Below are 15,447 nucleotides of genomic sequence, written 5' to 3'. Positions count from 1 at the left end.
TTATAGGGTGAGACATGATGGCCTTAAGCTGCACCAGGGGAGGCTCAGGTAGATATTAGGAAAAAATTTTCTCTGAAAGAGTGGTGATGCATTGGCATAGGCTGCCCAGGGAGGTGGTGAATTCACCATCCGTGGAGGTGTTCAAGAAATGGTAAACATCACGCTGAGTGACATGGTCTATTGCAGTCACAAACATAGCTTGATGGTTGGACTAGATGATCTTAGTGGTCTTTCCAGCCTTCATGATTCTATGATTCTATGATCCCGTTGATGATCCTCCTCTCCCCAACCCCATCCATGACCTCGTAAGAGAAATGTTCACACTCCCAAGACCCGAAAGCTAGTCCAGCACTGAAGTCTTGTTGCCTGCTTGGTCTTTGCAGTGTCACCTATGAGGTGGCTCTGGAAATGCACAGCAAGCAGTGAGGATATCGGCTTTCTCCACTCTACATCTTCACCAGCCTTTCCCCCTCCTCTTTGGAAGCCTCTTATGAGCCCTGAATGTGTCCCTGTTTTTTCCTCTTAGTTCATTTGCAAAGCTGATTTCTGCCTTAACAGTTCTGGGAGATGAGACACAACTCACACAGGGACACAAGGGTCCACATCAGCCTGAGAAACAAGGCCGTTGTTTCAAGGGTTGTTTGAATTCTTGCCTCTTCACCTTTCACCCCTCTCCCTGCTTAGATCCCCTTTACGTGCATTAACTGTACCAATAAAAATCTGTTTTGTCTGTTGCCCATGCTATTGCTATGTCACCATTATTTTGAAAAGCTCCCTCCCAAGAAAGGTGAAAAGTCACAAAAAAGAGTGTAAAAGGCTCAGAAAAACATGTCTTGTTCTAGATCTCCACTTGCTTGCCCTACCAGGGGAAGGTCAAAGGGAAGCTCAAGAGGGACAGAAGTTCGTCCTCAGGAGAAAACACCCAGAGGCAACAGAGCCTTGTAGTCTAACAGAGGTCCAAGGCTGGAACCTAAAAGCAGACATATTTCATTTCAAAATGGGGCCCAGAGCTTTAACAATGGGAATGATTAACTGTTGAGACAAAATACCAATGAAAGTAGTAGATTCTTCCTCTTCAGATATTTTCAAATTGTGAGCAGATGCTTGCTGGAACTGAGGTTTTAGCCAAGCACAAGTTATTGGGTTCCTTATTGGAGTATGCAATTTTATGGTCCATATTATATGGAGCTCAGAATAGATGATCTTACGGCCCTCTGTGAATTTTAAAATCTATGAAACAGGTAGTTCTGGATCGAAAGGAGCCAGATTTCCTCTGGATTTGTGTCTTGAGGCTAACTGACTTGTGTGCCTAAGAAGACACACAAAATATGTTTGAAGCTTTTCTCCTTTAACAGACGTGCCGTTAAAAATGCAGACTTCCAAGTTGAATTTGTCTGGCCTCAGTGTGATTATTTATGGGTCTGCCTCTCTTTGCTTGACTGGCTAGCAAGTCTTGCTCTCAGAAGGATCCCAAGCAAAGGCTCTTTGGCTTTTGCTTTCTATCCAGTGTGGTTGAACTGGGACAACGCAGTCAGGTGCTGTTATGGAGGGGACAGACAGATATGAGCATACAGACACACCTACGGTCTGGCAGAGAGGAGGCTGCAATAGCTTCATTTCTTCAGGCTGAAAATAGAGGGTAATAGAAGTTAAAATTGGATGAAATGAAAATTTATTTCTTAAGACAGAAGTGGATAAGTTGGAGAACATCCTTAGTCAAAGCCATTGCCTCTGGTAGTGGGGGATGACTCTAAAGATCTTGTCATGTCTTTTGGTCTTACAGAACAAATATTTCTGGCAGTCTGACTTTATGTATTCTTGGGTTTGTAAAATGTGAGAGCCATTCAGTGCAGAAATCTGGTCCCTACTCAGTTTTCATGAGGGACTGGCAGCTCACCTTCTAAAAATAAAAGCTCAGTAGGTATTCACTGTCCACACTGTCTGAGCCAGTTAGGATTCAATTAAGAGCATTTCTAAGCTGTATTTTAGGAGTCAGTTTGTCAAGATTTTACCTTGGGGTTCTTGGGTTAAACCTTCCTGTCTCGGTGTCGTGCTGGGTGGAATAGCTTTGCTCTCTGAAGGGATCCATCTCCCTGTCTTCTTGCCCCCACCCTCCCACAGGCACAAGGACTAGCTGATTTTTGGTATGTAGCAATAACAATTTGTCAGGATGCCAAGTTCAAAGCCTCTAACCTGCTGCCAGCAAGGAGCCCAAGAGTGAGGTCACAGCTCATCTCAGACTTCTGACCTCCCAGTCATACCCACCATTACTGGATCAGAGGAGAGAAGTGGAAGGGCTTATTTTGAAAGGTTTTAGGTTTCAGGTGAGGTCAAGAAAAGATTTGCCCAGATGGAAGAAATCAAGGTGACAATATGGAGCATATTAGGGAAGATGAAAGGCATTGTGTAAAGCAATCTCCTCCTTAGCCTAGAAAAGAAAGTCTAACTACCAGTTTAACCTTCCGGTAACGACAAAGAAGTCTGAGCCATCAGAAAATGTAGGAGAAACCAGGCATTGTCCTGCAGAAGGTACAGAATCATAGCATATCCTGAGTTGGAAGGGGCCTATAAGGATCACTGAGTCCAACTCAAGCATAGAGAACCAGAGTGATGTTGCTGAGATTTTCAAAGGCTCCTAGAGTACTCCCCACCCTCTTAAGCCAACAGGGTTTAGACACTTTTGCATGAGGATCTTTACACTTTGAGGATGGTGAACTCATGCTGTGGGCTCAATGTCTACTACTCTGTACTCAAAATTTTTGTAAAATGTGAGCCACTTGGAAATGAAATGTTTGCAGGAGGTGGGGAATCCTAACAGAGATAGAACTGTGCTCCTAGGATATGAGCAGAGTCCTCCTCTCCCCCAGGCTTTTCCTTCTGCTCTTTACCTCCATGTGCTTTTCTGCAGCTTGCTTACACCTGAATTTGTCTTAATCCTCATGTCCTAGCAGTGCTGGAGCGTTGGTGAATCCAGCACTGGGGACATGCCACTTGTATTAGAAGCAAATTATGTTGGTGGTCATATCTATGTATCATCTGTTAACAAGGTTACACTAATAGATGATTACTTCCTGGGCTAATAAGATAAATTGCATGGGGGGAAAAAAAAAAAAAAGCAAGAACACATTAATGCTTGTGGAGGTCGTGGAGTCGTGGAGATCTATTTGGAATCCTATCTGTGCAACTTGTTGTAGGGTATCTGCTTTAACAGGGGGTGTTGGGCTCTATGATCTCTTGAGGTCCCTTCCATTCCCTACAATTCTGTGATTCTGCAATTATAAGAATGAGACAGAAATTTTATTAATTTAAGATAGGTAAGATGTGAGTACTGGTCAACATACAGATCTCAGGGCCATTGGAAAGGGATCCCAGCCCTGAACTTCATTTGCTGCTATGTATCCAACATGCTCTGAAAGGACATGTACCAGAGGTCCACTTTCCCTGGCCTCTGTGCACCTGATCAAACTGTAGGTGTCCCTGTTCATTGCAGGAGAGTTGAACTAGAAGACCTTTCAGAGTCCCCCCCAACTCAATTCTATGATTCTATGACTACGACAATTTTGGTAGTGTTTTGGACATAGGCAAAAAAGGGGGGATGTGCTGTCATGTTCTCTGAACATGGTCTTTTCTGAGGTTTTCTAGGCCATTTTCAGTGTAGAGGCAGTAACTGCTCTTTATGGGACTCTCATATATGTGTTGCCTTTATCAGTATAAATGCAAACATTGTTACAGGCATAAATCAAATTAAAGTTTTGACTTTTCCAAGCAAGTTCAAACGTGTATCACAGCCAGCCTCATAGCTAGTTCTGCTGTATCTTGGAGTTTTCACAGGTCTGGACAAGAAAATAAATCAAATCTTGTAACAGACAAAATGTGATACGCATGAAAACAATCCTTCATCAGCAAGGAGCATCGCAAGTGGTTTGTGCTCAACTCCTACACTGAAAAATGCCTCCCCCAATCCCACCACATCTCAGGCAGACGACCACTGGACTTACACCAGCAAGATAAGCATGTTTGCTATTGCAATCCAAAGAACCTTCAAGCTGCTGTAGAAATAAGACTATAAATTATCACAATGACGAGTTTCAGCAGGAAATGTGGGTTGCCCTATCCAACAATAACAGCAATAGCACAGTGAAAACAGAGCATAGGAGGGGAATATTATTCGAGATGTGGATTTTTTTAATCCCTTTTTACTCATTTTATTGGATTTCAGGGGGAATATTAGCAGCATGAGGCACAGTTTTTCTTCAGGAGCTGTCTGAAGAGCCATCTGAATCTCAAAGATTTTCCCAGCCAGCGGCATGCTGCTGTCTTTCTTACATATCTTGTATTAGCAATGAGAAAGGCAGATATTTGTATATTTGATTATATTTGATTATTTGATTTCAAGTGTTTTATCTGAGTGTCCTGTGCATTTCTGAGGAAGGAATCGTGTCCTGCTCTTTCCATGAATGCAACAAAAGGAAAGTCCCTTCCGTCACTAACTCATGGCATTCTGTTGCATTTGAATTCACTTCTTCCTTAAGGCAACAAAAGCTGTTCTTCACTCTCTCCCCACTGCCAAACAGTTGTTTACTAAAACACTGATGACCGCTGAAATGGTAATTGTGATACAAGAGATGGTGGAATAAATCCAATCACAGACCATGATTCAGCTGAAATCCCAGAGCAGAGAAAGAAAAAGAGTGGCAGCTGATATTCCCCTGAAATTATAGCCCTGGAGGTGTTCAAGAACTGTGGAGAAGTGGCACTGAAGGACATGGGCAGTGGGCATGGTGTGGTTGGGTTGGGTTGGGCTTGGGGATTTTAGAGGTCTTTTCCAACCTTAATGATTCTATGATTGTATGACTCTAAATCTTCATCGATCCTTCTCCCTCCCCTACTGCAATGATCTATGAAACTATTCACAATATTGATATTTCTCGTTTTCCTTCATATCTCTTAAGATGAAGAGGTAAAAATGGGGTTTTCTCCATTCCGGCTGTGTATTCCTGTGTTGGTTTTGCTCAGGAAATAATTTTCACTTTTTATAGAATGGCAAGCAGGGAAAGATTTGTGTTTCCCCATTAAGAAGATACAAGCAAGTTACTGAGTTTTTCTGAATCAGCCTAATTTGAGTTTTAAGAAAAACAAAGCAGAAATTAGGAACTCACAATTTTCTTCTCGATCAGGTTTGATGGAAGATGGAGATGACAAAATAAAAAAGAGATCCAATATGATATAATAGCAATACTGACAAAACCCATCTTTATCATGCTGGTTACTTTGCAAACATCTTTTTTTTTTTTTTTTTTCTAACTCATTTTTCAAGTTACACAATGTTAATTAAAAAAAAAAAAGTAAACCATAAATGCCATTCCTCAACCAGTTTATCTCCATGGGAAACCTTGAGCGATTCAATTGATTTTGTTGGGCGCAGCTTTTGAGTCTTGTAAAATCACATTTCTCCTCCTCAGAGCAAAGAGTTGGGCTTAAGAAAAGCCCCACCCCTACCTCAGAAAAACACAGTTTGGGGGTAATTTGGAATCCAAGTACGTGTTTAAAATAAAAGTGTTTTTTAGTAATATTACTGAACACAGATGGCTCTAAAGATACCGCAATGGGAAGAACGGTGAGAAGTGTGCTCAGTTCTGCGTTACCATCTGTCTGCCCCCACTGACAGCTCAATTTATAAAGGTAAAATTACTCATCCAGTAGCAATATGTTTGGCACGAACAAGAGAAACTCACGCTTCTGTAACCAAACGCCCTGGCAGGCAGCAAAGGCATTGGGAAGGCTCAGCTGAGTGATTTTTGCTTGGCTTCACTTTGGCACCCATCTCCAGCTCACGCTGAGCCCGCATTAAATGGAGCAAAAAATCCAACTGTTTTGTACCCGGAGCGTGTTTCAAAGGAGGCAAGTGTTCACACTCCCGGGTCATTTCCAACAAGCTGCGCTTACAGTTAGGTCCCTTCTGATTCTGGCACAATTGCCTGTCAGCTCCTCCACCAAAAACCAGTAGCCCATGACTGATGGTGTATAAAAAGAAAGGTTGCTCGCCCTTTTTCTTCGTGTTCCTTGCTGAGCGCAAGGCCAGCTGTAGGTCCTTTTGTTCTGGGCAAGAATGGGGATTAATCATTTCCAAAAATGAAAGGCAGAGTTTGGAAGTCACCCTTGGAGATAGCGAAGGTGGTTGTGGGGTGGGCTGCAGGAGCAGTGGGCAAGCAGTTAGATTTTTTTCCTTTTGTCATAGCTCTTTGCTTTTACTGTACAAAGCAGACACTAGGGACTGTATGTGGCAAATCACAGCCAAGCTTAAATAAAAGTGGTTTCACGAACAGAATATCAAGTTGTGTCTCCTGAGGATGAGTGCTTAGCAGTGCCACCGTGCATTTCAAGGCACAGCAATTAATCCAGAGATCTAATCAATACATCCCTCTGTCCTGGCAGTGCTGCAGTACCACTCTGCCCATCTGAACCTGAACTTTCCAGAATGAACTACACAATGCTTTAGCTCCTTGCATCATGCCAGGCTTTCCAGCAGGTGCTTGCGCTTCAACAAATGCAGCAATTCATGCTGGATAGTAGGAAAAATTTATTCTCCAGGAGAGTGGTGATGCAGTGGCACAGATTGCCCAGGGAGGTGGTGGAGTCACCATCCCTGGAGGTGTTCAAGAACCATGGGGATGTGGCACTGAGGGATGTGGTCACTGGGGATGGTGGGGATGGGTTGGGGTTGGATTTGGTGAACTTAGTGGTCTTTTCCCACCTTAGTTATTCTATCATTCTATGAATTTGATTTACTGCCAGTCTTCACACCTGCTGTTGCCTGCATGGCCATAACTGCAACCCTTGGATAGAGCATCCAGCAGTGTGTCCCTAAGTGGTGGAAGATATTACCTGTCCCCTCTGTGCATCTGTATTACCTCGAGTTAATACCACAAGATCAAATCTTTCCTTTCTTTTTGCTTTATCCTAACAGGGAGCGGATGGACTGATGTGGGTCAACCACCTAGTGATATTACCATCACAATCTTGTTATTTTTTCTTGGCCTGCAGTTTGTGGGAGGAAAAAGCTCCAATAAACAAAATTTGATTCTCCTCCTGCTCATCTTTGGGATTTTTCATGCATTGGGTTCCTTCCCTTGCTGGGATGGGACCAATTCGTGGGAAGATTTGGACTTCACCCCAAAAAGTGATTCAGCCTTTCCAGTCCCAGACCAAGCAGCTGCAACCTTCTGTGCCAGTAGTGTTAGCTCACCTAAACCAACCTCCCACCCCCAATAACCAGCAAATGCAAAACAGTGGAAGTTCCTGATTAAAAAAATAGCATTGAAACACATCTCAAAACTATGAAGCACTGCATTATCGTCCTTTAATTGCAGTAACAGGAGTTCCAAATGTTTTAAACACTTTCCCATCCACAAAGTCAAAATCTTTCACAGCCTACAGCTACTGCAAAAGCCAAATATTGGAAAGGCAAGCTGTACAAATTGTGTCATTTAAATCATAGTTTAAGATGCTCCTAGACTTCAGTATTGTGGTGGTGATGTCAAGGCATCCATATTGGCCATGGCTGCATCTGTACCAACCATGGGTGTTCTTTCCATGGTGAGCTCAGAGATTGATGACACAGAGACAAGGCACAGAGTTCTGTGGGAATACAGCGAAATTTGAAAGCTATTCCACATATTTGGGCTCTACATCTTGTTTGGCCACACACAGGCCTATTTAATGCCTTTGTGGGCCAGAGTCTGCAGTGGGGACAGCCCCACTGAGACAGCCAGTGACTCAGGGTTTGCAGTTGCACAACCAAGATTCAAGGCTGAAGGCAGAGATCTAATCTTTCACATTTTGGGTGTAAAATCCTTGAGAAATGCAAAATAATGGCTAATAGTGGATACTGGAAATTTTTATGTTAAAATGTAGGAGGAAAAAAAAAAGGTATGCGAAGAGTAAAGTTATTGCTCCAATATGGACTACCTCAGGTATTGGCTGATCATAAGCATCCATACTCTGCAGTGACAACTCCATCTCTTCATGCAGGTGCTTTTCCCTTTGGCCTTGTTCCCCAGCGTAAATCAGACCACAGTTTGGCTCAGCTGTGGTGTCAGGTATCTGCCCAGTACTTGGTTTCATCCCAGCTCCTGGAAGTTAACCATAAATAAAGATAGACTGTCATGAGAAGCAGCAGGTAGACTGTATTTTTCCCCCAGACCCTTGTGGCTTGTGTCATAAGTCCGTCAAATACAAATGTTTGAAAAAATCCCTTCTGACTACATTAATTTTAATTAAGTATCAAGCTGGGAGACTATCAGAAGGCAAAGAACTGAGATAGCAATGCATAAAGACAATTTAAAACCCAATTAAAATGCATTTAAGTTTCTGTATTCTGACTGTTGTTTTGATCTGCACCAGTGTGAGGTGGGTTGGGAGGCTTCTTTCAGAGAGGGAATTTTTGACTCAGATAAGGGAGGGAAGACAGGATAGGATGAGTTTCTCTTCTCTGACATCTCTTTTTCACTGTGTTTTTTGAGTAAGAGACATAGAATTGCTTGAGGAACCACAGAATCACAGAACTGGAGCAGCTGGAAAGGACCTCTGGAGATCATCTAGTCCAAATCCTATACTAAAGCATGTTCCTCACAATAGGTTGCAGGTTCCCTAGTATAGGTTGCAAACCTATAACCACAGGTCTCTTCCTTTCCCAACAAACCATCACACTCTTTGTGCCCCATAGGTAATGAACTTGCTCTATCTTCCCCATAGGAAATATCATTTGATCAGCCCTTCCTTTCCTTACTAAACAGCTAGCAATTTTTTTTCCCCCTTTCAGATAATTAACACATCTAGTTCAACCCCAAACACTTGCTAGTGAAGTGTAACCATCACATGGTTATCTTGCTTCTACTAGACCAGGGGCAGCCTGGTTGAAGATTCATGATCCTTGAGCTCCCTTCCAACCCAGGCCATTCTATGATTCTGTGATTCTATGTTTTCAGAAGACCTGCTTTCATGGAAACGTTTTCTACTAAGCAATAGCAGACTGGTGTAATAGCAAAGATGCCATCTGCTTTGATGATAGCCAGTGTTTGGGTGCCATGCTTATGCTGTCACATCACACTGTGTGCCCTGTCTGATGGAAGATGTGTAACCTTGCCAGCTTTGCAGTTGCAAATCAATAGCCCATAAGCACACTTGCAGAAGGATTTGTATAGAGTTGGAAGCGAATCTATAAGGGGTCTACTACACAAAGGGAGTTGAGGCTTGGGCAGTACCACCCAAAAAATACCTTAAATTGGGCTTTCTGGATCTGGGATCTTTGATCTTCACAGAGTGAAGAGGAAAACCTACTGCACTGAGAAGGTAGGATTCTGGAAAAGATGACCAAAACCAGTGCCAACCTTATCTGGGATCGAAGGCACTAATCCACATTTGAGATATCATCTTTAACAGTGGTCACCATTGACTACTCCCAAGGAATTTGTGAGAAACTCCATAGTCGTGGGAATCGCCCACTTGACAAAGATACAAGTCTGAGATGGTTTGTAGCTCCTAGGCAAGAAGAGCTCTATCTGATCCAAAACTTTGATGATCTCTTTGAGGAGACACTCACTCACCTCTAAACTTTGCTGAGATCTTGGAATTAAATGATTGGAATGGGAAAAAAATGTGGAATTTAAACGTTTGAAATATCTTTGCAAATTCCTGCCCCCAGGCTGGTGCTCAGGGACAGGTCTCTGTTTCTACTTGTCAATTAGATTCTTACTTGAATTATTTACTATATCATTACTGAAGATCAATTCCGTAGGCTAAATCCTCTCAAGGCTATTACTGACTAGAGAAGATAGGAGAAAGGAAAATGGTTTCAAACTAAAAGAGGGAAGATATAGATTGTATATAAGGAAAAGTGTTTTATGATAAGGGTGGTGAGGCACTGGCACAGTTGCCCAGAGAGATGGTGGTGTCCCATCCCTGTAGACACCCAAGGTCAGGTTGGATGGGGCTCTGAGCACTGATAGAGCTGTGGGTGTCCCTGTGCACTGCAGGGGTGTTGGACCAGATGACCTTTAAAGAGTCTCTTTCAACTCAAATAATTCTACAATTCAATGAAAATGGAGTCCCATTCAAACAGCCTAAGCTGGTAAGGAAGAGAATGAGGCTGCAAGCAAAGAGAAAGTGACAAGCAGGACTGATGTGAGGAAAGCAGAAAAGGAGAAGGAGCAGATGTCTTGAACTGGAACAGGTTGAGACACTGAGGTTTCATAAATAACCTGTCTGAGTTTGTTAAAAGAGTCCCAAGTCCCTTCAGGGAGGTACTGAGAAAGCCTAGGGCTGTGTTATTTGCTGTGACTGGTGGACATTTAATAAGAGAAACTGGACACTGCAGGAGTTGGGGTCAGGAGCTGCTTCCTCATAAGGGTTTCCTGGGATCCAAGTCCTGTGTCACCTAAATCTGCACCCAGTGCAGAGGCCACAGCAGCAGAGCAGGAATGGTGGGAGAAGATGGCACAACACCTGCATGGTGCCGAGAGCAAGTGGTAGATGCAGGAAAGTTAAATACCAGGCAACACTCATTTCCTAGCAGTGGCCCAGGGATAGAACTGAATAGCCGTGAGATGATGGCTTTGCCAGCCACCACTTTGCACTGCTGTAATGTTTTTGCAGTTGAACCATCTGGTATTACGGGTAGTTGTCACAGATGTAAAAGTTATTGGTTGAAACCTCCTCACAGCCTCTCTCTCTCTTTCAGTCTCATCCTTGTTGCCCTGCAATAAAATCACAGAATGGTGAGGCTTGGAAGGGACCTCAAGGATCATCAAGCTTCAACTCCTCTGCCACATGCAGGGCCATCAACCTCCACATTTAATATCAGACCAGGCTGCTCAGGGTGTCATCCAGCCTGGCCTTGAACACCAAGGATGGACGGGGTATCCACAGCCTCTCTGGGCAGCTGTTCCAGCACCTCACCACTCTCATAGCACAAAACTTCCCCCTGACATCCAACCTCAATCTGCCCTCCTTCAACTTCAAACCATTTCCCCTTGTCCTGCAGTTATCTACCCTTTCAAAGAGTTGATTGCCCTCCTGTTCATAGGCTCCCTTTACGTACTGAAAGACTCAGGAAGAATACTTATTGGCCTCATGAAGAAATAAAAAACGTTGTAATCATGGCCATGGCTCTGGTGCATTCTTAGAATGGCAGTAAATATTTATGTAGATAATGAAAGCATCAAGAATTGAAATAATTGTTTTCACGTAACAAAGAAAATAAGAATTTCTTATAAGGGAGATAAATCTTCTTTCTCTGGTACAAATCTGATGTAAAACTCCAATTGTGCTTCTGCAGGGGATGTTGATTTCCTTTTAATAATTCATGGTGTTTTTGTCTTAGAGGGCAGTGATAGTATTTCTGAACACATAGTCCAAAAAAAATTAAAATACTTGAGTTTTCTTTTCAGAAGAAGAAGGGGAAAAAAAAGCAGAACATTCAAAAAGAAAACCAAACAAAAACAGATTATTTTTTTTTTTTTTTCCATTGAAAGGACACTTTTAATGTCCCCAGAAGGATTGATGAGACAATATTTGTCCATGTCTGCACGGGGGCTTTAAATCAATATTTGCTGGAGGTTAGAAAGAGATTCCTGCTATTCCTGCTATCCTGCTATTAATCCACATTTGCTTATTCTGCATTTTCTTGCAATTCTTCTGACACATTTATTCCTTGCCAGAACCTGAGATGGGACATGAGATTGCTCAGGGGTCTGTTCCCAACTGGCAGTCCCCCTTTCTTAAGCACATTTTGCACAGCCAGGAGGCCAAAACAGGGTTCTGCTAGGGTGAGGTGGATAGAAATTCGGAAAACCGTGGTTCAGCTGAGAGTAGAGCTCAGTTCATACTGCTTGTGGGGGAATTGCAAAGCATTATTCCATTTGCTTCATGCCAAACCACCTGGCTGGTCCCAATGGCTGGACTGGGCACTGCCCCACTCCATCTGCATACTCTCAAGTCTACAAACCATAACATTGAGGCAATAATTTATAGATGGTTGCCAGGAAGGAGTTCCACATTTCTTAACATCCTTGTCCGTGGACTATTGCTTTCACCTGCCACATGTTTCAGCACCATCCTCTTCCATCGTGTTGGTGGTTAGAGCCTCCCGAGAAGAAACATGTAATTGCAAGAGTTGGAAGAGAATTGGACTGGACGCAATAAGAGCTCACTGCAGAGGATGTACTTGAGAAACCCACCCTGAAAATCTTCTAAGAAAAATATCTACTGCCTATGCCCCTTGCTTAATGTTCTTCATCTGGAGAAAGTTAAAGAAATCCCAGACCTCTCTTAATAATTTAGCAAAAGGTCAACATTGATTTATTTGTGAGAAAATAGCATGTCCCTCACATAGGAGTGATTTTCTTCCCATCATTTGAATGCTGGTTGGACTGTGCTTAGCTGTGAGCTGCAGCTTGTTCCCATGTTTATGCACAGCAAATATGGACAGACACATGCTAGACATATTCATGGAGCTGATCTGTTTCCCCTGACCAAGACATGAGAAAAGTCTCAGCTCCCCAAACCAAGAAGAAAGTTAATTTGTATAGAGCAGCTGTGGGAGGTGGAATACAGCCTTGGTGTGGAGAGATGAACATACACCAAATTTTGAGTCCATATGTATACAAGACAGTGTATCCCCTACACTGAAATATGGGGTTTTAGTTAGGGTCATACAGTTAGTCAAACAACTGTAACTTTTAGCATCCCTGTGCCCTGCAGTAACAAAATACACAGTTTAACCTGGTGACCCAGAGAAAACTGGTTTTGAGGACCTTGATAAGAAATGAATGCTCCACCTAGCATGGGTAGGGGCTGGCAAGAGTAGTTCAGATGTCACAGAGCTCCTTGAGGTGGGGTCTCAGACTACACTGTGGTATCTCAAATAAAAGTGTCAGCACATGGTGAGTCCCTTCCCCTTCTTTGGCTGCATTCAGGATAGCTCCGTACCATTCAAATCTGACCAAATGCTCTCTTTGATACAATCACCATAAATTTTTGATTGATTTGGACTGTCAAGTTTGATCTGTGCCTCGAAAGACCCAGCTAATAATCTTCATCTCTGTGTCTCTCAACAATCCCTGTATAAAGCAAGCTGGAGCACCTTGTCTGTGGATGTACCTCTGGAATACTTCCATTAGACAAGCATGAGAGAACCTCCTTTGTTGCTGTCACTGTCTTGAAGAAGGTCTTCAGTCTTGGTTCAGTGACTGCATCAGGAGGTTGTCAATGAAATCCCCACTGAAGGTGACTGCATAACATGCAATATCCTTGCTGCTTCTGTGTGTTATGGTGCTGGTATATGCATCATCAACATATTGCAAGAAGCAAATAGAACTCAGATTTTACTGAGGACTGTAAGTGTCTGGTGGAGATGGACATAGGCTGCCTTTGATCCCCGACTGTGCTCTGCTCACAAGTTGTGAGCTGCTTTAGGAAAGGAAACATAAGCTGAATGGGCCTGAAATAATTCTCTCTTATGAGGCACATCAAAATTAGCTCAGGCTCAGCTTCATATTTGTACAGAAGCTAATTAGATGAAGAGAGTCACAAGTCTGCAGTGTCATTTTTGAATCAAGATGCTCCTTGATCCCAAGCTGAACTGGAGCTGAGGGCAGTGGAAGTCATCCAGGACACGATCCATAAAGGTCAAGGTACAGGTTTGTTGGCTTTTGGCTCCATACCTCATGTGCTATTTACTCTCCTCCTGGTTCACGTGAGTGAAACACAGGAGCAATGAGTTCACACTAAACTCCACACAAATAAATGCAATAAGTTGTCTGCAAGGAGCTGCTCTTGCTCTTCTCCAGCTCCAGCTGGAGGCCCAAGTCTTCAGCCAAGGCAGATCAATGCGACTCCATGGCATGGAAGGCATTGAGAGCTATAAAGCATCTGTGGTCTAGGCTCAAGTTTCTCAGCAGTGAGGGCTGAAAAGGACTTATAAGAATTTCAATCCATTTATCTTGATGAGGCAGGATTGTTCTTTACAATATATTTTTTCTTTCCCTGCCTTGTCTTCTTTTAAAAACAATGGGACATTCCCCAAGGTGCTTTTGGGGGATTTTTTTTCAGCTTCTGAAACCGATGAACGCAGCAGTGTCAGTGGCTGGGAAACCAATCAGGTGGTGTGGAAAGAAACACAAAGTTTCTGATCCCATCCAAACCCATCAGAAATACTAAGCCTTCCTCGTTGAGATAGGCTAGGATAGATATTGGGAACAGTCTCTCAGTGTGCAATGTGGTGGTGAGGCTGCCAGCTGATATTTGTACAAGATGCTTCCTAAAGTGGTGAAATGGCAGTGCTCTGCAGGAGACTGCATCCCACAAGTGACTGAGACCTTTTAGGGAGCAGTGCTTTACCATAGGAGAAAATTGCATTCTCTCCCTGCTGCTGGGTTGATTTTCCTCAGTGTTTTGGGCAGAGTCCAGCTGTCCCACATCCCCTGCCTGTTTCCTCCTGTTATATGGCTTGGTGTTGAGTGCCTCAGGGTCAAGGCTGCTATAGGAAAGACAGATTTTATTATTTTTTTAGCATTAACAAGATCAGTATGGGCACTACTGCTGCTAACCCTGGATTAAGCAGTGACCATGAAAAGCCTTTGTAGTCAATGGGGAAAGAAGCCTTCTTTCTTCTCTGTATAAAAATCTATGGCACAGATCTATGGATTCTTGTAAAAATCTGTGCCAAGCTCTGTTAGCTTTGGGGTGATGGGGATTTAAGCCCTCACTCTTTCTTGTTTGTGCTGTTTGTACCCAGACAACTGGATACAGCTCTCATTTGGGAAGAGGAGGGTGAACGTGTGTTGTTCGCATTGATAGAAAAAGCATTGAGCCAGAAAAGATTTGGGGAATATGGGGAAAAAAAGGGAAATGAATTTATCTTAGAAGGTCTGTAAGCTAAAGTATAATGAGGGGGAACAATGGCTATCCAGAAGGCTATAATAAACTAAGAAAGGAAAACAAGAAGGATATGAAAAGACCATGGGTGCACTCCATCATATTCATCAATAGCTGATTTTGCCATCCTGCAGCCTCCTTGACTCTGCAACATCCCACATTTCTTTCTCATGCTCAAACGCCACTTTGTTCATCAGTCAAAGGCAACTTTCTTGTGACCCTGTTGTATGCTGCCCAGCAAATCTGGAGGGCAGGATGAAATATGAAACAAAGAAATTGTGACAGCAGGAAATGGAGGAGGAAAAAAATCTACCCGCCTTGAAATGGGCTGAAGGACAAGTCTTAGAGTGACTTTTCAAAGGGCCACATGAGATGACAGCTTGCAATGGGGCTGCTTTTCAAACATTACAAGAGAAGGTTCCAAAACTGTCAGAGGGTAAGTACTGCATGGGAAATTATGGCACGACTCTTGCTGAAATACCCTATTTTTTAATATTTTTTTTTCCCAGACCA

The sequence above is a fragment of the Tetrao urogallus genome, assembly GCF_951394365.1.
Source record: "Tetrao urogallus genome assembly, chromosome: 1".
NCBI classification, from domain to species: Eukaryota; Metazoa; Chordata; class Aves; order Galliformes; family Phasianidae; genus Tetrao; species Tetrao urogallus.
The sequence above is the reverse complement of the archived record's forward strand: the minus strand, read 5'-3'. Positions refer to the sequence as shown.